Genomic DNA, 26,489 nt, shown 5'->3' with positions numbered 1-26,489 from the left:
GTGGTTACCATGATGTTTGTGTAAACTGTCTCATAGATAAAATAGTCCTTTTTCTGCTAATGGCATCTTATCTTCATTTGCCTATGTGGGTTCCATCCTTTTCCTCTTACTCATTTTTGATTTTTTTGTCTCAAATTATCCCTTTTCTTGTTGTGAGTTTGTTACCAAATTGAAGTAGTTATATACTTTCACTGCTTTTTTCCCTTTAACCTTTGTGCTACAATTAAGTTTTTAACAACCTATTCCAATACAGAGTTGCATTTTTCTGTATGTCTATTTATCATCTTACTCAAAGTTTTGTGTGCTTTTCCTTTTTTGTTTCAGATAGAAGAGCTTCTTTCATTATTTCCTGTAAGGCAAGTCTTGTGTTAATGAACTCCCTCAGCTTTTGTTTGTCTAGGAAATCCTTTATTTCTCCTTCATATCTTAAGTATAATTTTGCTGTGTGGAGTATTCCTGGCTGAGAGTTTTTATCTTTCAATACTTTCAATACTTTGAGTGTGTCATTCCACTCTCTCCTGGCCTGTAGAGTTTCTGCTGAAAAAATCTGCTGATAGCCTGATGGAGGTTCCTCTGTAGATTACCATTCTTTTTTCCTTGGCTGCTTTTAAAATTCTTTCTTTGTTACTAAATTTTGACAGCTTTAATATAATGTATCTTGGAGAAGACCTTTTTGCTTTTAAGTAATTTGATGTTCTCTTAGTTCCATGGACTTCTATATTCATTTCCTTCCCCAGGTTTGGGAAGTTCTCTGATTTTATATCTTTACATAAACTCTCTTCTCTCTTCTCCCTCTTTTCTCCTTCTGGGATACCCATTATTCTAACATTGCCCTTCCTAATGGAGTCAGATAACTGTCATAGAATTTCTTCATTTTTTAACATCTTAATTGTGTCTCCTCTTCTACTTGTCTCATTTCTATATTTCTATCTTTGAGCTCACTAATAGTCTCTATCATATAGTCTTCTCTATTTCCAATGTTTTCTAATGTGTTCTTCATCTCATTTATTGAGTTCTTCAACTCCAGAATTTCTGTTTGGTTTGTTTTTAGAATTTCAATCTCTTTGATAAAATATTCCTTCTGTTCATTAATTTTATTCCTGAATAAAATTATTTTACTTTATTATATCTTGAATTCTTTTTCAGTTAGATCATAATATTCCATGACTTTAAGTTTGGTTTCTGGAGAATTGTCTTTTTCGTGTGTGTGTGATATCACATTACCATGGTTCTTCATGGTGTTTAATGATTGATTTCTCTGCTGGGGGCAGAAGGAGTCTTGTGTTCATTGTTGCACCCACAGAGAGAGGAGTTTTTGTCATGCAGAGCTAGCAGTGAGGATCAAGTCTCAAATGTCAGACTTTGGATGTTTTCACTTAGATTTAGTAGATAATATTGAATAATATTTCTTCAGTTGCTGTGTGTACTTTGGACAATTTCTATAGACATTAAATAATTATATATGTTTACTTATAATTTTCAACAATTATGGTTGTTTCACTAGTGAGAATGTATGTGGACTCTTTGCACTGCCATTCTAGACATTGTCCTCCCATCCTGGGCTACTTCTGCTTCTATTTGTAGTAATATATCTAATAGCTCTTTTTGATTCAGAGTACAACCTCCTTCCTACCGTTTTGTTCATTCACATTTTCTTAACATTTCTTCCCTTTGGAAGAAATTTAGTTAAAGCTTCTTTACCAGACTAAGAAGCTTACTCTCATTTGCCTTCTCCCTAGAATAATATATCATGGGGCACCATACTCTTACAAGAAGGCTTTACCCTCTGAATGTCTCTTTGCATTAAAGGTGAATTCTGTTTGTGTTGATTTACCTATGTCTAGTCTCATTTCCCCTAATGGTCTCTTTGACCTGGTAGTCCAGTTTTGTTTTATCTACCATATATGTTGTATCCATTGTATTGTAACTGCCTGACTGAAATTAGGAAACACATTTGCACAGAAAATTTTTCCATTTCCCAAGACAAACTCATGTGGGAGTGGTTACCCCTAAATATACCTTTATATACCCAATATACCTATGTGGGTCTCCCATAGGCCACCTTGATTGCAAGTAATGTAATCTCCAGTATCTGAGCCCAGTTAGGTTCCCCATGGATTCATCTGAAATGGTACAGAAATGGTACATATTTTGTCAGATTTATACTTAAGTATTTTATTTTGGTGGGTGCTAGTATAAATGGTACTGTGTTTTTAATTTCAAATTCCACTTGCTTATTGCTGGTATATAAGAAAGCAATCGACTTTTATAAATTAACCTTATATTCTGCAACCTTGCTGTAATTGCTTATTAGTTACAGGAGCTCCTTTTTTGTTGTTGTTGATTCTTTTGCATTTTCTACATAGACAATCATGTCATTCCCTAACAAGGAGCGTTTTATTTCTTCCTTCCTAATCAGTATACCTTTCATTTTCTTTTTTCCCCCTACTGCAATCCTAGAATTTGCAGTACAATGTTGGATAAAAGTGGTGAAGGAGGACACCCTTACCTTGTTCCTGACCTTAGTGGGAAAGCTGCTAGTATTCAATCTTGGTAGAGTTTTCTTCATGTTTCTTCTGCCTGGGATTTGCTTTCATCAAATTTGAAAAATTTGGGGCCACTTTTTCTTCAAATATTTAAAAACCTCTTCCTTTCTTTCCTGTCCTTCAGAGACCTAGTTAAAGATATAGTGCACTGATACTTTGTTCATTATTTTCAGTCTTTTTCTCTCTGTATTTCATTTCAGATAGCTCCTCTTACTATATTTTCAAATTCTCTACCTTTTCTTCTGCAGTGTTTGATATGCTGTTAATCTTGTAAAGTTTATTTTTCATCACAGACATTGTTTTTATCTCAATATAAATTAAATATATTTATTTTTATATGCTCCATATCTCTCCTTACATGCTAATGTTTTCCTCTTCCTCCTCAAAATCATGAAATAAGGTTTTGCTAACATTTTTAATATCCTTATCTACTTATTATATCATCTGTGCCGTTATTGGCTTAGTTTAAATTGACTGAGTTTGTCCTTATTTTTGTTTGTGGTTTACAACTTATTAGCATGAATTTGAAACAGCAAGAAATGTTTATATATAGTTCTGAAAAGCATTTGTTCAGTTTAAGGCAATGAAATGTATAATGTATATTTTATAAACGTTGAATGCCTTAGTACTAAAAATATATCCTTCAATTATATAGAAATCACATTTTCCCAGGTACTTGTATTCTCTGGGAACAGTGAGATACAATAGACTTTGAAGTCAAATATAATAAGCTTTAAAATGCAGTTTTTCTGATGTCTTTATAAAAATTAAGAAAGTTATCTTGTCTCTATGAGTTTTGATTGTCTCATATGTAAAATTAAGATTCAAATACCTACTTCATAGAATATTTATAAATGTTAAATTAGACATGATGCTAAGGAATCTAATGTAGTGTATGACACATTGATTTCAAAAAAAAGTTTGTTCCTTCAATAGATATTTGTCTCTGATGTATACTGCTCCTATACAAATGTGACAACACTCGTGTACCTATATGTAACTTGGTGATGTGTCTAAATAACACATACATAGTGACAATAACTTTATAACATATTTTAATAAAATATCAGGAAGGCCATCATTATTAACACATTTATTATACTCTCCACTCCCATGACCCCAAACCTTTCAGTAAATGCATATGGATTCACTTGAAATGGAAAAAATCAATAATTCAGATGCCTTATTTCTACAATGCTAGGCAATTGGATATTTATTAATCCAGTTTTAGACTAGACATTTTTCTTATCTAAGTCCTTAGCATCATCCAGACACAATCAGAAGAGAATACAGCTATGCATACAGCAATTTTAGACTAAAATATGTTTTCATATAAAATAAGTTAAAATGTATTGTTGCAGTTTGAAAGGCTGAGAGATTTCAGGATTTAGAAGATTGCTTTGTAGTTAATTTACTTTGCATAGTGAGATTGGATGCTAAAAGTGAAAACTTAAATAACTTTGAAGATAAAATTCCTAGAGACATTTTCAACTTATATGTAATATTAATTGCCTTGATATCTATGATACATAAAGTTCATTAACACATATTCAAATGTATTGTATAAACATTCTATTTAACCAACCTCAATAACAGACTATTTTAAGTAATGAAATCCAAGAAGAGTATAATTAGCACTTGTAATTGTGTTAGAAAAACATAAAATTGATTACAATGCAAATGTTTACCTTATCTAATTAAACTATGATAATTAAATGCTGTTCTTGGTCAGCAATATCTGAAAAAATTACTTAAATTTTACAAATGGCTTGGCACTTTTCATCAGCTTATGACTAGATCATTGTAGGCAGTCTTTGACCAATTTTCTTGTTATCATACAATTTTATCCTTTAACCAAGAATTAGCCAGATGTTTTTTCCTAATGTAAAAAGTGTTATTTGGCTAACTTCAGAACTGTGCCACTCCTGAGAGGTTTATATTAGACTCAAATGGTGTTAATTTGGAGAGTTGTTTTGTTTTTAGGGATATTCTATTTAAAACAATGTGTCAGATATATATTGAGAATATACTTAGGGGTGGCATTGCTCGGTCATAGACATGCACATGTTCAGCCTTAATAGGTATTGTCAAGCAAGTTTCCCAAAGAAAAAAACTTGGAATTCACTTTGAAAAATTGTTAATTTCTGCTCAAGTTTAACATAATCATTGTGACCTAGCAAATCCACGTCTGGAATTCCAATGTGCACCAGAAGACAGGCACATGGATATTTACAGAAACATTATTCAAATTAGCTAAAGCTATAAAGAATCCAAATGTCAATCAACATTAGAAGGGATACCCGATCAGTGGTATATTTATACTGGAATAGTATACAGCACTGAAAAATAATACACACAAAAATGTGGGTGGATCTCACAGCTATAATGTTGAGTAAAAGAAGCTGGACACCAGATTAAACATGTTATAATTTCATTTATATGATGCTCAAAAGCAGGCAAACTAACTTAGATGATAAAAGGCAGAATGAATAGTGGTGACATTAGGCAATAGTGGTTAGATTGTAGATTCTGAATGGTGGTTAGACTGAACTTACATTTAAGAGTTGTGTACCTTATGCATGCTATATTTCAATAAACTGTAAGTTAAAAAGTAATATGCCAGCAGTAGGAAAGTTTCTATATTCGGGGTGAGAAAAGTGGATCAAGGAAGAAAAGTAGGGAGGGAATTCCATTCATTTACTTCCTCTTTTGTCACTCCTTTTCTTTCCTAAATTCAGTGCGAGAGCCTCAGGGACTCACCAGCTCAGCCCCCAAATCTTCAGAGGTTCACAGACTTCTCTCTGGGGCGTCTCCTACTCGGAGGCGGGTAAGAATAGATATATATAGGGAGGCAGTGTGCGAGAGAGGACTCAGAGCCCCTCCAATCCCACACAATACAGCAGGAACTGCAGAAACAAGAGCAAAGCTGTGGGACCAGCAAAGTGCCAGACACCCCACGCTAGTGCCTAGCGTTTGGTAGTGTATATATGTCCATGCCACTCTCTGACTTCCTCCCAGCTTACCCTTCCCCCTCCCCGTGTCCTCAAGGCCATTCTCTAGTAGGTCTGCGTCTTTATTCCCGTCTTACCCCTAGGTTCTTTTTTGTTAGATTCCATATATATGTGTTAGCCTACGGTAACAAATCCCGCTACTTCTTTGACGAGTGGATGTTCAGGAAGGTGGGCTGCAAACTCATCCCGGTGATCCAGCTCACCCCCGTGGCGGTGTCCGCGTTCACTCTCACTGCCCTCAGAGCCGACAGGTAAGGGCCTAGGTAACGGTGGGTGGCCTAGAAAAGCAGTGGAGAGGGGCAGGGAGTGTACCTGGGGAGAGGAGGGAGAAAGGAAGGGCTGGGAGGAGGACGGGAGAAGGACAGAGATTGTATCTGGGAATTAGAGTAAAAGGAGTTAAAACTGACTGATGTGACGCTTGAAAAAAAATAAGAAAATCATCATTTTAAAAATAATTAAAATTGCATTAGTTTAAAAGTAGTTTTAAAATTGCATAGCCTAGCCTTCCTCTGCCCTCCACACACTCTAGGAATCTTTATTATCCATTTCACAGAAAAGCTATAGAATGAATGTGCAACAATCTTGTAGAAGCTTTTTGTATGTCCCTAAAAACTTAGAGGTGCACTTTCCTTATTTGGTAGTTTAATAACCCGATAGGTAAGACTGTCTGTCTTAATATTAGGGAAATGTTTGATTTTGATTTTTTTTTTCAAATGGGAGAAACATTATTTACATTTACTAACTAAATTCTGCTATTTATTTGAAGCAAAAACAACTAGACTAGTACATGTTCTTCAGACATGACTTTATACATTCTTCTTGTTTTAATACCTCAAGTCAAGTGATGTATTTTCTTTCCCCACAAACAGGTAGGTACTAAACTATAGAATTAAACAGTGCTGTAAAAATACATCTTTGATATCATGTCTGCTTTCCACATATTATAAGGGTGGGATATATCTATTATTCTACCTTGTAGATCAACTAGTTCAACTGTGTTATTTTTCAGGTGAGGATATTGAAGCCCAGGGAATGTAAGTTCCCCTGGCAAAGCTGAGAGGAGAATCCAGTCCTGCTGACTCTTGGTCCAGTGCCACTATCCCAGGCTGTCTATAATCATGATTTTGGGCATTTCAGCAGGAGGGATGTCTGGATGGGGGTGGGGGGAAATGTATAATTAGGCATCATTGCATGGAGTCCTGGTCTAATTTGTTTAGGGGTGGGATGTTGGCTTAAGCGATTTAGATAAACAATTTAACTTGGATGATTAAGATGGTGTTCATGGTCCTCCTCTTTAAATTGCATATTAAATTATTAATGAAAAATGAGTCCATCTAAATTTCCTGGTATTTGCAATAATACCCTTATATCACTTTGGCATTGAGGAGTTAATCTTCACTGAAGGAAAGACAATGGAATGGAGTAGAGAGCAATTGTCTTTTTAAACTGAACACTATTGACTTTTTAGTTCCTGTAATACTCTTTCTAAAACGACAGTCCTACAAAAATGGGTGACTTTGGGTAAGTTATGCACCTCATTTTGTTTCTGTGACACCATTTCTATTATCTTTTAAAAAGTTTTTTTGTATTCCATAATTAAAATGTGACTTTTTAGTTTAGTTGCCCTTCTTTATGGGGCCCATTTTAATTAGAAAGTTTAAAAAATTCTATTTAATGATTAGAATAAAACTTAATGAAGAGCTATTATTCTCATTCTGCGCTTTTTTTTTTTTTGCTGTATGCGGACCTCCCACTATTGTGGCCTCCCCCATTGCGGAGCACAGACTCCGCGGCCATGGCTCACGGGCCCAGGCACTCCGCGGCATGTGGGATCTTCCCGGACCGGGGCACGAACCCGTGTCCCCTGCATCGGCAGGTGGACTCTCAACCACTGCGCCACCAGGGAAGTCCTGTGCGTTCATTTTTTTTTTTTTTTTTTTTTTTTGTGATATGCGGGCCTCTCACTGTTGCGGCCTCTCCCGTTGCGGAGCACAGGCTCCGGGCGCGCAGGCCCAGCGGCCACGGCTCATGGGCCCAGCCGCTCCGCAGCACATGGGATCTTCCCGGACCGGGGCACGAACCCGCGCTCCCCGCATCGGCAGGCAGACTCCCAACAACTGCGCCACCAGGGAAGCCCTGTGCTTTCATTTTTAAAGGTGATATTCGTAGCAAGACCCAGGGCTTGAGTTTATTTCATACTATTTTTCTCAATCTATTTTCATGGAGATTGGTAAATTGGCTCTTACCCAAGGTCAGATAAAATGCTATTTATATATTTACTGACTTTTTCAGTTTATGTGTATCACGTACTTCGTAAACACAGTATGGATACTTTAATAACAATGATAAAGAAAGGTGGGTTGTGTCTTCTACTTGGTCCAGAGCCTACTCTTGCCTCTCAGTGTGTATTTTGGAAATTTAAATCAAGGAACTGGAATTACTAGTGATAAAATTGCACATCACATTCCAATATTCACTTAAAATTGTTTGGAAATGTTTTGTTATACGTTGTCTACACTTCTGTTTTTCTTCTAGAACATAGTAATCAAGTGTTGATTAGTGCTTAATCACACTTCATCTCACTAAACGTTTTGATTACTCGTGGATTTGGAAACAAGTATAAGACTAATTGCACTTAGTACTGTGCTAAGTTCTTTTGTGTGAGATTTTTTATCCTCACAACACTATGAAACAAGCACTATAATTATTACCATTTTAAAGTGAAGAAAACTAAGGCTTGAAATTAAGCAACATTTTCATAATCTCACAGTGATGGAGACATCATCTGAACCCAATTCAAAACCTGGACTCTGTACCATTAAGCCGCATTATTACTTTCCCAGGTATAAGAAATTCCTGATGGCTTTTCTTATTTAATGGCAGACTGAAAAGTTAAGTTTAAAACAAAGCACCCAAGAGTAAAAACAGAAAAATGGTTGCAAAAGCTGATTCATTAGATTCAATAGGATGAATGAATCTTGTAAAATGTAGCTGCAAATAAAAGAAACACCTTGAATTTAAAATAAAGTAGTTGTAGCAAAAGTAAAAGTAAAACAAAGACCCACAAAAACTTCCTATTAGAGATTTTAAACAGCAGATTCTGACTTTTGTGTGTGTGTTTGTGTATGTGAATTTCCCTTTTGGGACTTATAAACTCTGGCTGGGTAACTGGGCTTGACATCTGCCAAGAAGTAATCTAAATGCTAACAGCCCACCTATACATTTGAATCTCCAAGTATAGACTGCTGTGAAATTCTTGCACCTATGCTCCACCTGCTAGGGAGGACTGTGCTTAGTAATGTAAATTTCATTTATAAGGCCAAGTTACCTAACTTATGCCACTCGGATACATCTGGAGTACCACATTCTGCTTCTTGAACTAGATTCCTTTTCACCTGCACCTTTGTTTACTGTCACCATTCACTTCTACTTACTCACCAGTGTCAGATCTGTTTCAATCCTAAACCTTTCCAGACTTCTCTGGTATATTCTAGTTAACTACCAATAGTTTTAGCTCAGAAAATATGTTGTCTACTATAAATATCTTATTTATTGCCTTATTTAAATATTCAAACAAATTAGACAAACGTGAGCTAAACTTTGGACTCTAGATGTTAGAAAATGATTTTTAGATGTAAAAAGATTAATGTCCCATATTTGAATTTTGTCTATTTTTCACATTCCTGAAGACCTTCTTATAAAACAGTAAACATAGGAGGTGAATTTTATGAAAAGATAGAAAATATTTTTATTTCTTTTTAAGGTTAGGCAGCCTAACATAGTAATGTTTATAGCAATGACAATTATGTCAGATTCTTTTGATTTATGAGAGTCAGGAGTTTAAATTAAATCTCAAGGTTTTGGGTTTTTTTTTTGTGGATAAGCATTTTTTAAAAGTCATGCCCTTTTTCAATAGATCAGTATTTCTTATTTAAAATAGTCTGATTTAAAATTTTTCTAAGCTTGAATATATTCTGTGGTTTATTAATTCAATGGATTTAATACAAACAAATGATTTATATTTATAGTGATCACAATAAGACTTTAAGCAAAAGAAAAAGAGTTAAAAATAAGAAATTTTTCAAGATCACAGTTTTAACATGAAGACATACCCATTTATAAACTGTCAAATAGTTTAAAGTGAAATTAGTATACTGACCAAAATAGGCTTCATCAAATTGTTAAAATCATTACTTTGACTAGGAAAATCCTTTTTGTGCTTTTGGATGCATTTGCATGCTAAGTTTTACATCTTTTGTACCATGATGTGTTTTAGAATGTGGCTGCCTCCATTTTCATTTTAATCAGTGGGACTATTTCCTTATATTTGCAGATGGAAACACAGAAATGCTTGGCCAAAATTGTGGTGGTCTTTGTGTGTTGCTTTGTCTTCTTCTGGTTTCCAAATCACATCCTTTACATGTATAGGTCTTTCAATTATAATGAGATTGACCCATCTCTAGGCCACATGATTGTCACCTTAGTGGCCTGCGTTCTGAGCTTTTGCAGTTCTTGTGTCAATCCATTTGCTCAGTGAAAGCTTCAGGAGGCACTTCAATAGGCAGCTCTGTTGTGGAAGGAAGTCTTATCAAGAGAGATCAAGTACCTACCTACTCAGCTCCTCCGCAGTGCGTGTGACATCCCTGAAAAAAAATGCTAAGAATATGGTGACCAAATCTGTATTACTTAGTGGGCACAATGTGAAGTAGGAAATGGCACTGTGATTTTGGCCATTCAACTCACTACCTGAAAAGAACTTACTCTCGTATCTCTATTGAGTAAAGCAAAACTAAACAATTCTTTCTTTTTTACTATATCTCAGCTCATTCATTGAACAGTTTCATGATTGACTCAGAAAAAGCAAGTCAAACAGAGTTACCATTTTTCACTGAACAAGACTTTAAATGACATTAAAAATATATGTATTACATTAAAAGTGATTCAAAAAGCAATATATGTGTATTGCTATATGTGTATAAGTCAATATTGCTTCAATATTGAAGTTGTTCCTAGAGCCAACCTAACACATTTATCTTAAATTTGTTTTATTCGGGAGCATGAAATAAATATCTTTATTGACTCAGTGATTCAATGAATATAATATTCAAACTCCAAATATCTGAAATACAAGTCATATTTTCCTGGTGAATTTTATTCATAACTGGTGCCTGTATATATCTCCTTTGTTTGAATAAACTAATAGAAAATTCAAAAGGTGGAGCAAATCTTTTTATGTTTAATCATAATTTATAGAAATAGTTTATATCTGTAACTTCTCAGTATGTGATTAAAATGTATGATGACATTTGTATTATGCATAGTGAAATAGATATCATCTGAATATGATCTGAATGTAAAATAGGTATCATACGTCCTAAACTGTAAAACTATGACTCAGAATTTGGCATGGCCATCTTTGTATACATTGCTAAATCCCTGGATAGTTGAGTCATTCTGTGTAGCTGTGATGAGATATACGTAATTCTGCTCAGTTCAACCATTTAATGAGTTCAACCATCCTTTTTTGCAATAGCACCTGACAAGAGTATATAAAATCTACTTGGGAAGTTTACTCTGCATAGTATCACAGTCATCTCTGAATAATTTTGAGTTAAAATTTTTTAAAAAGGAACATTTAAAATATTTACGATGGTCTTTCAAAAAATACACAAGGTAATATGTCGCACTTATACAGTGTAACATTAGTAGCATTTGTCAAACATTAGTAGTAGTCCTAGTTCATCCACTATTACTCACCTAACAGTTACATGGAAGGAAAGACTTAAACAAAACATGAATCCCTAATGTTTTCATGTCATCTGTAATTTGATGGATGTTATAATTTATTAATATATTGTCAATATTTAATATTACATTGAGTCCTTATTTGCAATATTGCAAGATTTGGAATCCAAATAATTAACAAAACATTTTCCATTTTAATAAACATCAATTGTTATTAAAATTAAACAAAAAATAAAGAAACCTAAAGAGGATTCCGCAGCCATGTGGGAGAGGTAAGATTTAAAAAGCAGACACCATACCATGGTGCATGCACCCACTATTCCATCATCTCTCAATTTCTTTCTTTCTCTATTGACTTTCTTCTATCTCTAATAGTTGTTCTTAACCTTTAGGAAAGTTGGAGCGCCACTCATCAGAGAGGTGTAAAATATCAAACACAAATTTTATATTGACTCTGGGTATTTTATAAATCTTTCAAGTCTCATCCATTAAAATCTAAAGAACCATGGGTTTCTGGGTGAGAATCCTTGGTCAATGCAGAACCATTCTCCTTGTTAATAATGTGATGGTAGAAATAAATATATATGAAAAACTACAAGATACATGCATATCAGATTACATAACAATATTATTCTTTCAAGATTTAAATTACCAGGACCTTATAGTTAAGATGTGCCTATGTCCCTTTAGTTTCAGATATATGGAATACATATTATACAGTATATATTCACTATATATATAAATATATACTATATTAGACTGTATATATGAATACATATACAATACATTGCATATGTATTTAGTTTCACATATGCTATATATATGAGAAACTAAAAGGACATACATACATCTTAACTAAAAGGATACAATAATTTAAAGTTTAAGAGAATAATATTGACATATACTCTGATATCTGATTTGTTTTTTAAGAATGAAAAAATATTTATTTATATATTTATTTATATTTATATAAAATATTTATATAAGTTTTATATTTATATAAAAACATTAAAATTTTTTGTTAAAAATGTTTTTCTATAATGATACTAATGGAGAAATAATGGCACCACAAATTTCAATTTTCCTTTTTTTAAAAAAAAGAATTTTAACAATAGTCACATATCTGATTATATAATGTTATCAATATTATCAAACTTTTGACTGCATTTTAGAATTTTCTTTCTGGTTACTATTTATATTAATACTGAAAATCAGATTGTCTCTTAATGTTGTGCCCTGCTCTTTGGAGGCATGCTCAATACTTAGAGCTCTCTCCATGAATTAAGCAGTTTGAGGATTATCCGTAAAGACATTTTTGTGAATCTGACTGTTGCATTCTACAACTGGGTTATAATTTTAATTCACTCAATAAACTTTTATGACTTCTCATTTTCAAGAAGTTCTGTGAATCGCAAAATTTTTTCAAATATTTCCTTTCTTTGGAATAGAAATCAGAGTTACTATATTAGTATATATTCTATGATGTATGATCATACTATATGTAACATGATGAAGTAAATATTTAATGTTTACTTTTATCATATATTTTCCAAGTCAAGCAAAACTTCATGTCTTATACACACATACATATACTCACACATGTGAGATTTGGTTCATATTAAAATTAAGGTTTCAACTTTGGCCTTGATCAGATCTTATGTATACTTAGCTTATTTATAGTTATTGTACATATATTGTGAAATATTTCTGTTTATTTCTGGACATTTAAAATTTTTATTGTTATTATTATTAAGGAATGAAGTTAGAGGACATAAGCTTCAAATTTATCATCTATGAAATCATACAACAGAAACAAATCAAACTGATTATTAGCCAAAAACAGAACAAAAATGCCAGATTCCAAATCTGTTAAAAAATGTAGGGTGAAATAGATCTTTAAAAACACAATCAATGAATTGATTTATATAATTTCATCTAGTAGTATTGTAATTCATGTAAGTATTAGGAAAAAAGCTATGTCTAATGTGGTAATATCTGCCATAATGGAGGGAAATTTCTCACCAAATTATTATTTTTAATGTAGATATAGGCTATGTCTTTTTCTCTGAATCTCCTCTTTAAGCCTAGAGTAGTTCAAAAGAGATTTAAAAAATATAGTATCTTTGAAATGCTTGGGACTAGAGAATGTTCCCCCTTAATTGTTTTGTCTGTAAAATGGGGTAACAACGTTGTAAGGGTCAAGTTAGATAATGCATGTAAAGTACTCACATGGTGCCTGGCATAACAGTACATGTTAGGGAAATATAGTTTCTATTATCATGTTTTAAAGTCATCTTTCCGCATATAGTAAAATAATAATAAAATTTATTAAACATTTACTATGTGGCAGATCTTGTAGTATATCCTTTGCAGGAATGCCTCATGTCAGCTCATAAGGAAGGCATTATTCTGGTTCCTATTCTATGGGTGAAGGAACTGAGGATTAGTAAGCAGATAAGTAAAGGATGGAAGAGCTTGGTGTTGAACTCTCATCTATCTAACTTGAAATTTGTATAATTTATCTATAGTCAGTACTGTCAGGAAACTGGAAATCAGATAATTCACTGGAAGAAGAAATAAGCATGCATATTTTTCTCCCTGGAATGTAGAGCTTCCCTGACAATAAAGGACAAAAAAAATAGTTCTCTCAGTTTACCTTTCTCATTGTGGGGTAAGGACAATAGCTTACATTCTGGTCAACCATGTGAATACTTTTACAGAAATAAATTTCATATATAACAACGTGAGAACATAGTTTCTGCCCCTGAATTTCTTTCTCAGCTTTGTGCCTGTTATACTAAAAATGGAGAAGAGAAATAATAAAAATTAATGGAACATCTTTTGATACCAAAACATATATTTTATTGGACTATTTGCTTGTTAGAACATATCTTAAATGTTTATAATTCTATAGAGGTGTAAAATAGTGTATTTTGAACAAGTACAATTTTCCACTTACTAATATTTTATTACTGTCTTCATTGCACACTGAGGAACTATTTCCATTAAGTTTCTGAGAAATGAAATGCATGTGCATTTCAACTTCAAATAAATTAGCATGTGTGCATGTTTTCCTTAGACTTTTTTGAACAAGGAGCAAGGTGTGAGTAAATGGGTGTGAGCAAGGTGTGCCCAGTTTTAGTGCAGAAAGCCATTTTTGTAATGTTATAACAGAATAAAATAAGAGTGCTAAAGAAAGTCTGATTATAACTGCATCTTTAATGGTTATTGGAGGAAACATTACTTATATACTGTGGTTACAGCATTTTACACCATTTCATTTTCTAAATTATTTTACCAAGTTACTTTAAGAGCTCTATTTTTTTCCATATGTTGTGTCTTCCCAAAATTTCAAGCAGGAAATTTTCTTATACACAAAGACAAGTCTTAATCTAACCAAGATTTTATTTCTGGGAACTAATTCTCCTCTTGGGCAATAAACAGATAATAATTATCCATTATTACTCATTGTAGAAGAATAATATAAATGTAACCCACTTAGGGACCTAAAAAGTATTTTACAAAATATTTAGTGGTACTTAACAGAATTAGTTGAAATGGGAAACCTGTAATCATTTGAGGTATTTTGGCATTGTAGATAATCAAATCTGAAAATCAAGCACTTAAATGTTCAAATTGTTGTTTGCATATGTTGCAAAAATTTAATGGTAAACATGAGTCTAGGCTTAAAATTTCTAATTTTCTTATGAATTTTAGAAATTGTCTATTTGCTTTGAGTGTGTGGTATTCTGCTGCATTCTTCAAACCAAGAAGTGTAAGCCCTCATCAGTATGATCCATTTTTTTCCCCATTTTGCATGTTTCTTTACGTGCATGTGTGAAAGAAAGGAGAGTATAAAAAAGCATGGTGTTATGAGAGTGCAGAAGTAGGAGGAAAAAACCCACAAATTATTTTAATATGACTGCTTTCTCCATTAGACTTACTCATCCACATAAGTTCATGGTTTTCAATGGCTAAAACTTCTCCACCTCAAAGCAGGAAGAATTTGGTCAAACAAATATGTGGTATCTTGCAGATACTTAATAAAATTCAATAGGAAATTGAATTTAGTGTAGACTTCTAACTTATTTTAAAAACATAAATTTACCCAAATAGCCAGTTACCAAGAGCAGTGTTATTTCTGCTTATGTGTTTAATCAAATAAATCTCTTGGAATCAATAAGGACCATGTAAAAGTGCATGCTGAATTTCAGGAGTACTTGATCTGCCTGCATTTGTTTTGTATTTCAGCCTAGGCTATAATAAGCTGTCTAGAGTATTTAAAAATTAGAACTTGTTTCTCCTCTCCAGGCAGTTTGCCAAGAAGCATATTAATGAAATGTATCATGTTTTAAATAGAATGATTTGGCATACCTCACTGCACAGGACAGGAGAATACATTTTCTTTAGGAGAATTTATTATTAGTGAATGAAATCAAGACATAGAAAATAAAGATAAATGTTTGAACACTTTTAATGCTTTTTAGTTCATTTTATATTGACCTCAGATTTAGAATACCATATTGACTTCTCTTTAATTAATAAAATATTACTTAATAAACTCAGGGTGCAAAGTTACACATATGAAGACAAAAATCACAAATTTCTGGAGTCACATTCTACAGTCTTCTTAGACCACTGTTTTGGTGTCAAGTAGGGAAATTTCTATTTAAATTATCTAATAACTATATTCTTTCCTTTATTAATATTTCCTTAAATCATTCAAAATCTAAATATCACTATATATACAATTTTCTGTTAGGGTAATTGTATAATTTTTCAGTTAAAACTAAAATCCTGCTAAATATTTTTGAGGAATATTTTATTTCCTCTCTGAAATAATTCAAAATATCAAACTAGCAATAAAGTCACAGATAAACCAATTTCACTACCCTCAAGTCCACCAGCCTCTCAGCTTCAAATATAAAGAACATTTTTCTTTTGTTAGAAAAGAATGAAGTTTTTGAAGTTTACAAAGTGGTATTTATTCCGTTTTAATGACATACCATCCTATCCCAGAATTATTTAGGGCATTAATGTGATTGTTTCAATCAGAATCTGCTGTTTAGATTTCTAAGGTGCATATTAGGACAATTTGCCTATGATTTTGAGTCTTTGGCTCAAAGTAGGAAGCTATTCTTTTCTTCTGTGTTATGTTTTTCATATTGATGGGGGTAGATGAATGCCAACTTGAAGTATTCGCTCGGAAAAATAATACTATAAGTAAAAAACCCATATTGTGATTGTTAGAATTTTAAACACCTGATTTTAAGATGTTTGCTGTTACTATTAGTTGATATTCATTCTATTATTTGAAACTTTAAAGAATTAGATGTCATGATAAAGGATATTATGGTAATTTTCTTTAAATTTTGAGTTATGATTTGGCAACATACAGATTGTGGGAATGTGCAGAATTGGGGAATTAATAATTCCATTTGATATATTAGTATGACTGTTCACTGTTATTTTAAAGGGGTGATAAATTTAATGCAAGTTAAATTAGAATCAGTTTTAATGCGAGTGTTTTTTTTCCTTTCTATCTCAGAATCAGTGACATAATTGAATAAATAATCTTGGATTTATTTTGAACCTTGTGCTTTTAGTGAGTGAATTTTCACTGAGGGACTTGCCAGAGATTATTGATTGCAATTATTGTACCTCTTTAAGTATGTGTGATTACTTTTTATATTCTTTTATTTAATAAACAAAAGAACTCAGTGAATCATGAATAAATTTATTTTTTCTTATAATAGCATTTGTTCATAAAACTCAATTGTGAACAGTATTATCCAAGAGAAAACACACACAAAAAGTATAAAATATATAGCTGCTTACAAAGAGGAGGATGTCGTATGTCAGAAACTTGAAATCTATAAGGGTTACAGAGAAATGAAATAAAGTTGAAGTTTGTTATTTCAGACACAAATACTTTGACTGAAAAAAACTTGGGTTTAATTTCAACTGTGTATTCTAGGAAAAGAGAAAATCTTGCCCTCTCAGTATACTTGTTGAGAGTTTTTGCTTCAAAGTTCAAGATGTGAGAAGTCTCTTTGGCTTTAACAGCTTAATTGGTTGGTGCATCATGATGTCTGGTATTTAAATTACTTGCATGGTTTTCTGTTGCAGTAACTGTGTTGTGTACCAATTGAAACCACCATTAGAGGAAGTGTTTCTGGGCACATATTCTTCAGAACTGTATTATAAGATTTAATGCATATTATTATCTCAACCCCTCCTAATAGAAAGACTATAAGAGTGGTGACAAATGAGAGGGTCTTAACTCAAATTTTCATAAAGTAATGCATTGCAAAGTGAGAGATGGGTCTGGAATCTTGAAGCAAAAATTGCTGCACTTGATTAATCTTTAAAGGGTATTTTTCATTCCTTTTTGCACATGTATTTTACGGTTGGATAGCATTCTTGTCCACTAGAAACATACAAACCAATGGTATTTCAACAGAGTGCCAAACATCTGGATGGAAAATGAAACTTCCACACAATCACCTTACTGTTTCTTATTATTTGGTGTTTAGATGAAATATCTATATGATTTTGTCAATCTTTCATCTTGTTGCAATATTTTAGTGTTGTTACAGCTTAAACTCTCATAGTAGATCTTAGTGGCTAGGTTAACTATAAATAAATTATTTCATTAGTATAAGTTTCTTATGTTTTTCTTAAATTGAGTCAGTTACCTCCAAGTATATGAAATCAATATTTTTCTTAATGTTTCCACTTACTTTTTAGTCATGATGAAAGAAAAATTATGCTTTCATAATTTCTTTATCTAAACAAATGAGAATTTTGTCCTGAGCTCTTAGCAACAATAATAACCACTGCAAATATTCAGTGAAAGCCTCTGTGGATTTGCTTATTAGATATAGAAGGTAGGAGACAATAACTAAGTCAGGTGTAGCAGAAGATTTGCCTTCTTACATATAATTTCTTATGAAAAGGCAGATATTGGCTTTTTTTAGCTAAAAATATTCTAGAGTAAGACAAAAATCAGAAATATAATTAATGGGAGCTTATTTTACTGGGTATTCATCAGAGAAACAGAGTCAAAATGTTTTATGATAGCTTTTATGTATTTCAGAGAGCATTCTCTGTGTCGATATGGACTATTTAGACATCTTTAACACATTCTTTTATGAAGGTTCCAGAAAACTTTAAAAACTGCTCTTTAATGTTGCAGTCAATAAATTATTTCATAGGATGCCCCAGAACTTGTGAAACAAATCAAGGGGACACTGTTTATTACTTTGTAGTGAAGACTTTGAAGAGGAACCTAGACTTCAGTTGAATCGGCCCACTAAACTAGAGATGCAGTGGGTAAGGGTTTGATTTGGAAGTGGCTGTCAACAGTTGGTGCATTAAGGGGATTCTGATTAATGAGGACTCACCATCAGTCATTAGTAAGAGAGCAGAGATAGGAATAAATTCTTTTGGTAGAGTGGGTATGTTTAAGATCAAATACAGAATCATTTAAAGTCCCAAAGCTATGCTGAAGTGTGTTACCGTGTCCTGGGATAAACAGTTTAACTCTTGGGAGTAAGAAAAGGAAGAGTTCCACAAAGGATGAGAAAATAAAAGAGAAGAAAAGGGGAGGGATTTTTGAATCACTGTAAGCCTCATTTTCAAGTTTTAGCTTGGAGACTGATTTGCCCAAGAGCAAGGGACATAGGTTCTGGATGGGCCTTAAAGAGGGCAGCAGCTATGGTCCAGACCTGCAAATCACACTGTCTGTATGAATATTTCAAAGTCATCTCAAAATTAATATGTCTGCAGCGAATTCATCATTCCTAAACTTGATCCCTCCTTCTGCATTTCGGCAAATATCGTGACTTCCACACTTTACTGAAGGGAGATAAACCCAGGATTGTCTTAATTCTTTCTTTGCCCCTCCACATCCACTCCATCAGCAAAACCTGTTGATTCTACTTCCAAAATATATCTTGAGTCTTTCACTATCTCTCCATTTCAATTGTTACCACATGCTCTAAACTACCCTCCTCTTTTGCCTAGATTAATGCAGTAAATGCTTAACTAATCTCCGTGTTTCACTCTAGTTCACATTAAAGGCATTCTCCACACTGCAAACAGAAATCATGGTAAACTTAAATTAGGCCATGTCACACCTTTGTTTCCCAACAGACTTAGAATAAAATAAAAACTACTTGCTTAGATCCCATAATCTGGTCTCTGACTACTGTTTCAAATTCACTTCCCACTTAGCTCACTGAACTTCAGCCTCACTGGCCCTCTTTTTTGTTCCTCTAGCACACAGACAGCTTCCCACTTTAATGTCTTTGCACTTGTGCCTTTTGACTAGAAGTCTCTTTTCTCAGATATTCGCATGGCTGATCCTTGCCAGAGAGGTTGTCTGTCACCAAACAATTCATAGAGGCCACTATCAGATCACTTCATTCCATTACCTTGTCCTGATTTATTTTCCTACAGCATTTATCTTGTTTCTTTTTTTACTCACTTGTATGGTCCTTTTCCTTCATCTTAAATAAAAGTCCTATAAGAGCAGGCACTTGTCTGTGTTAATGTGTACCATATCCTCAGGGCTTAAAACAGTTCCTGGAATATAGTTTAATGTAGTTGGTGCTCACCAAGTAACTACAAACTGAATAAATGAAGAGTTGAATGGTGCTGGGCTGGGAGATAAAGAGGGTCCCTGGAAATAAAGAATGGAAGCATTTTGTACAATGCCTCAAGGGATCATCCTGTAGTTCTCTTTCTTACTCAACTAAATGGAAATCTTCTTTCAAACAGGAATTGGAAGACAATTGATTCAGCTCTATGAAGTATTGGGTTCATCATAATGTTATACTCTGACTATATCCTCTGCACTACTATGCAGCCATAAACATGGCTTTCCTCACATCAGGCAAAGCTTGGAGTGTCTGACAAAGTATCATTTGGATGATACCTTTCAGGAGAAATGTCAAGGGCATAAAGCATAATTGAATTCTTTTTTCTGAAAGCGTCATGAGATACTCATGCCTTTAGATTTGCCTTATTTTTAAATGTCCAGTAGTTTGAAATGAGAAGAAAGCTCACAGTTGGTCATCAGGAAACAACTTTTAGGGTACCCTGAGAACACTTGCAGGTTAAAGCAGCCACTTATGGCTGTGGGACCATGATTCTACTATAGCTGGGAGGTAATCCAGTTTCCTTCCCTTATTATCTGCATGAAAATTTACTTCCATTTTTAGGGATTTATAACTAAAACCTCACTGCATTCTGTTCTTTTTGAAGGTTCCACTAAGTGAAAAAAATGAAAGAAAGAGTCATTGTATAATATCATCTTAGATAGAATTCTTAATACTATAAATAGTACAGATAAATGGTTTTCTACTACAACGTGTAAAATTCATGAAATATCTGTCAAATATTTTCCAATTTAAATGATTATGGTTGGATATAATTGACTAGTTAGGATGAAAAAGCCAGAGACTTTGGGTGAGCTGTGAGCATTTGCTGTCGTGAGTGTCTGCTTTTCTGATCTAGTTCTTGTATTGAAAATTCTGAACTCCTGAATGCTATAAATTCCATACTTTGTATGATTTACCACCCTCTCGCCCCTTCAAATTTGGTTCTCTTATCCATTGGGATGCAAATTGCTTAAAAAGGCTGAGGTGTAATGTAGTAAAAGCACTGAGAAAGGCTAGACTTATAATTCTTGTTTTTTTTCTCCAGCTGGGTGCCAGATGTTTTCTTGATTGAGAAAGACTGTTTCATTGACTTATATTTTCATTGAAAATATAGGTGTGGATAAACATGGTTGGTCTTTTTTTTTTCTGTCTATGGTTAGTAACAAAAATGAAAATAAAGTTGCCCAGGATGTATTTTACATTAGTGAAACACTAGTAAGTGGGAAAATAATCAACCTTGGGACAAATGTGAAGTCTAACACATCAGGATGACTAGGTACTATACTTTGCTTGTCCAATATAGGTTCTGATCCTATTCTTATCTCTAATTTTTGCATGGTAAAATGGCATTTAAACTGTAACTTTGATGAGCAGTTTCAAGTATGGTGGTTTCTTACAGGTTTATTGCATTAACTTCTGAACAACCGTAGATCACTAGAATCATAATCTGTGCCAAAGCTTTATCTGCTGTAAGATGACATCAAAACCGCTAGTAAGAGAGCTGTGATATCTCATCTTTAAAGTCTCCATGAGAAACAACTGCACAGCTTTCTTGGTAATGTATAGAAGTGTACAACTTCAGTGTCAGAACATTTTTCTCAGTAGTTTACTCGTCCTTTTCTTTTGTTATGGTTCAGTTAGAGATGAAATAACTTTTTTGGCATCCTCAAGTTTAAGTTTCCCAACACAGCATTTTTTCACTTTATTGTGATAACTACTTAGCAGACCCAAATAGTAAAGAAGACGTGTATAAACCACATATATATATATATATATATATATATATTTTTTTTTTTTAAATATTTATTTATTTGGCTGTGCCGGGCCTTAATTGTGGCATGTGGGATCTTTTTAGTTGCAGCATGTGGGATCTTAGTTACAGCATGCAGGATTTAGTTCCCTGACCAGGGATCGAACCTGGACCCCCTGCATTGGGAGCACAGAGTCTTAACCACTGGACTACCAGGGAAGTCCCACCTTCAACTATATTGATTTTTTTTTTTTTTGTCGTTCAACAACACCATCTTTATTCAAAAATATATATCTATGAGACATTTCAGAATATACTGCTACCGCCAATGGCAGCCTATACTTCTAAATAAAGTCCTAAATTAACATACAAATTTAAGCTTTAAAAACACTCTTTAAGAAAAAAAACAGAACAAAAAACAAGGGAAGGTTGAAGACTTTCTGAGGAAGAAGACCTAAAGGAAGTGTCCTGGAGGCCAATGGATGCTCTAAGTATAGGAGAACACAGAACAAAATCCACCCACCCTGCCCTGCCAGATCACCTCACACATACAAGGAGAAAGGTTCATTTAAATTAAACAAATGAAGCAAAAAGCAATCCTGGGGAGGATGTGGGAGAATTAAGAGTTAAAAAACAAAAGCATTTAGTTGAAAAACAAAAAACAGAACTAACTTCCTTACAGGAAGTCCACTAGTAACAGGTGTTAAGAGGCCAACACATTCATTTACATAATTGCTACAGTTTCATTTCTTGCTCTTGCTGTAATAATTATGCACCAATTTCTAGTCAAAGACTCAATCAGATAAAACAGAGCAGTGGGCAAAATTCATTATGTTATAACATTTTTATCTAGCTGATGAGAGCAGATATCTACTACATCTTTTTGGCTGGTTTGTGGCTGGTAAGATTTGCTTCCTTGGTGAAAGGAAGCACAGAGTTTGTGCAAGACGGGTCTGTTCAGAAGCAAGCTCATCTGCGGGACTAGAGCAGCACACCACGTGGAGAGGGGGCTTATATGCAGAAACAGCAAAGACTGGAATTTATTTTGCAATTTTAGTAAACGTCATTTACTGCCCTATGGCCTCTGGGAGAAAAACTTTATTTATAGACTCATTAATTTAATAATGACAGGACAACAGGCAGTGTCAATATGCAAACAACACACAGACGGTATTCAATCTGAAAAATAGCTTAAATGCTACTAGGTTCTACACAGAGTTAAACTGCATACCTGCTATGACTTTTTATCATTTTCACTTCATGGCAGGCAGGAAAGCTTCTTGAAGGGAAGCCTGTTACACTTTTAAAAACAGACGTTATGTTCTAACACGCTGAACATGTAAAATTACATGTAATTGGCTTTTTGGTAATCCTGAAAAGAGCAACTCAAAATAATGGAGATTCTGAAGCCCCCTCCACTGAATTTCCTTTTTATAGCTTTTGGGTTTCAGCCTCTGGGCTATAATTCCTATTACACTATTGGGGCAAATTGTTTTCTGCCCTTTCCAATGTCAAAAATTAGCCTGCCAAATTAGCATGACTTACAGTCAGCAGGCCTAACCTTTACTAAAAGCAAGGTAATAATCCTCTCTAACTACATTATATAGTCATAATGTCAGCTGGCATGAAAATGGAATTAAGACCCCCCAATTAATATCCCTCACTTTCCCCCTTCCCGAGATGAGCTATTCAGTAACATCTGACACAAAGTACTCCTCCTCCTAGGGGCACAAGGACATGTGCAGTGGTGTGAACTGAAGGACAGACAAGCATGCACAGAGTGTCATATTTGCAGGGGAGATTTTCAAGTTTAGTCACCATGCTGTGGGCATGTGCCCACGCAGTGAATTAAATGTCAGTGTGTGCCTGACTCACCAAAAGAAAGGGTCAAAGCAACACCCACGCAGAGCCCGGACTCCCAGAATGCCTTTAGTTTTGAGGGCCCACAGTGCCATTTCTAACAACCGCCTTCACAACCAACTTGGGCAAAGATCATGTTTCTAGGAATGTGCTTTCTGACAGTGGGTGGCACCCTTGATAAGTGCAGCCTGGGAAGGTTGTTGGATAGGAAACTAAAGCAAATAACTTATTTTTAATTCATGCTTGTGATCCCTGTTAGTCGTTCTCTGAACTATGACTTGATGTCCCAGATCAGGTTTGAATCTTATTGCTAGATCCTCTAGTCTGCTCACAAATGCACCTAACCTTTGACTACGCAGTGCTAGAAGTCACAGTAAGGGAGGATCCGAGATTTGGCAAACCCTCTATGGCAAAGCTGCTCAACAGTTGTGCCTCCAATCTCTGGGGTGGATGGCAGCCAGGAAAGCCAACGACTCCAGAATTGAGTCCCTCAGTGGAAGTTCAAGTGAACTTGAACAAACCCAACTCAGAAAGGAGAAGCTGCTTTCATGACACAATGCTGTCGTGAGAGACAAGATTCTTCTACACATGATTTTCATAACTTCTTGGGTGTAAAGAGAGAGCTAAGAATGGAAAAGCAACAGGGGTGTGGAAACATGAAGTGAGTTTGTATGCTTTCCAAATATAAATCTAAACTGGATTCCATTTGCCACTGTTCTCAATTGTGCTCAACAGGAGAGGCTGGAGAGGAGAATCAGACCCTGCGGTTCTTTCTTGAGGCTTGGGGGGCCGAGCAGAAAGAGGGATAGAACCAGGGGCTACTAGGTTATTTCCAACCATGACTTGCCCTCTTCTTTCTGCTGGTACAGATGGGAGTCTGGGGCATGACACCTGCCTTAGTCAGTTGAAAACAGGTCACCAGCAGAGGGCAGGGGGGCCAAGCCCCCCGTGACGTTGGGCAGCAACGAGAGGTCTGGCAAGCTCTGAATATGGGACTTGAGTTCCTTGCGGACCTGGGTTACCCGAGCAAGCTTCTGTTTATATTCTTCTAGTTTTTTCTCCTTTTCTGACAAAATGTCTTTCTGGTTCTGGGTGTACTCCATCAACATCCGAGCCAGCTGGCGTCGGTCTTCCAGTTCTAACGCCAGGCGCCCGTTATATTCGGCTAGTAACAGGCATGCTTCATCTACTGTTTTTGAAAGACGTTCAGCTGCCTCTTTGTCTGTTATTTTTTCCAAAAGAGAAACGTCTTGCACTTCCTGGGGTAAAGAAGCAATTTTCTGTCGGACAGTAGCATCCCCTGATGCAGCATTTTCCAGGTCCTGCAAAGCTTTGATTAGTTCCTCAGTCAAGAGGGGTCCTGCAGAAAGATCTTGGGGAGAGTAGCTTCCAGGGTAATCGTCATCCTCCGCCTCTTGTATTTGCTGAAATGTTCGCTTTAGAGATTTCTTCTCCTCTGTTGCTTTGGCGGGAGAGCTCTTGGAGTCCTCCATAGACAGCGTCAGCTGCTGTATGAACTCGCCACCATACACACTTCTTTCTGGCCAGATGTTCAGCAATCTTTCTAAAGGTTTTTTACAGCCTTCATCTGCCTCTCTGGCAACGTGAGAAAAAGCATCCACAAGGACAGATTCAAATTCTCTAGTGAATTCAGGTCCTTTCCTTTTACTGTTTTGGATGACATCATTGGCTAAGTACAGAAAAGTAAGCTTTCTATTTGATTTGGCTTTGCGGAGCTCGCGGTGCCACACCGAGACGATGGGTCCCGCGTGCTTGCGGTGGTGGATGAGCCACAGGGAGAGGGTCCGCACGCCTCTGCTGAGAGTTGCTCAGCTCTGAGAGCTTCTTCTCCAGCGCCAACTCGGAGAAGGAGGACATGGTGGGGGCGGTGAGGCCCGGCAGGGATCGGCCTAGGCCGCCCAGTGCGGCGGGGAGAGCGACTGCACGAGGCCGGGACCTCACCTGGCGGCCTGCGGGACTCTTTATGACTGACAGACGGCCCGGGGGGAGGGGGCCAGGAGGGGGAGGGGATGGGCTTCCGCAGTAACAGCCGCCCGCGCCGCCTCCGCAAGATGGCCAGCGACCTCTCACCCCGCCGCGAGGGCACGGTCAAAGGGCAAGGGCCGGAGTGGCGGGGCACCAGGGGGAGTCAGAGTGTAGAAGAACACCCCTCTGCTGGCGAAGGCCTCTTTGAATCTCGCTCAGAGCACTCTGGAAGCGACACACAGGGAAAAGGGCGCACTTCGGCGGCCTCCGGAAGGCGCTTTGACCGCTCGCACCCGCACACCGGCGCAGTGAGTATCACCGGAGCCTATATTGATTTGATTACAGTTCTTAGACCTGTTTTTTCTTCATAAAACAGCATAATATTTTATTTGAACAAATGTTTACGTAGCATCACTATGTAATGGGTGCCCTATTAGGTCCTGGTTATACAGTGTAAATAAAGCAGACATGGTCAGAGAAATCTTTTTTTTTTTTTTTTGGTGGTACACGGGCCTCTCACTGTTGTGGCTTCTCCCGTTGCGGAGCACAGGCTCCGGACGCGCAGGCTCAGCGGCCATGGCTCACGGGCCCAGCCGCTCCACGGCATGTGGGATCCTCCCGGACCGGGGCACGAACCCGTGTCCCCTGCATCGGCAGGCAGACTCGCAACCACTGCGCCACCAGGGAAGCCCCCAGAGAAATCTTAATTGTCAGGAACGGACACTAGCTAACTCGAAGAGAAGGAAAATCATGGGGAAGAATATTAAGAATTCCCCCAATTCATGGAAACTGGAAAGTTAGGCACGAAACATTGGCAAAAACAAATATTTATGCGGGATGGTCAGGTAGCTAAAGTGGGCCTTATGGGTATTGTTGAGTCTTATAGAAGGGAAGGATACAAGAACCAAGAAAACAACAACAAAAA

The 26,489-nt window shown here is 35.6% G+C and overlaps 1 non-coding gene and 1 pseudogene across 1 annotated transcript; both read right to left on the bottom strand.

Moving 5' to 3' along the window:
* Positions 1-21,864: 21,864 nt before the first annotated feature.
* On the bottom strand, positions 21,865-21,937 carry TRNAG-CCC (transfer RNA glycine (anticodon CCC)). The gene has a single exon. It is a non-coding gene; the product is annotated as a tRNA-Gly (tRNA).
* A 999-nt stretch (positions 21,938-22,936) lies between these two features.
* Positions 22,937-25,456, bottom strand: LOC131767656 (regulation of nuclear pre-mRNA domain-containing protein 1B pseudogene; annotated as a pseudogene).
* Between the last annotated feature and the right edge of the window lie 1,033 nt (positions 25,457-26,489).

This window comes from Kogia breviceps, chromosome 13 (genome assembly GCF_026419965.1).
Source record: "Kogia breviceps isolate mKogBre1 chromosome 13, mKogBre1 haplotype 1, whole genome shotgun sequence".
Classification (NCBI taxonomy): Eukaryota; Metazoa; Chordata; class Mammalia; order Artiodactyla; family Physeteridae; genus Kogia; species Kogia breviceps.
This window is presented reverse-complemented; position numbering and strand designations above follow the sequence as displayed.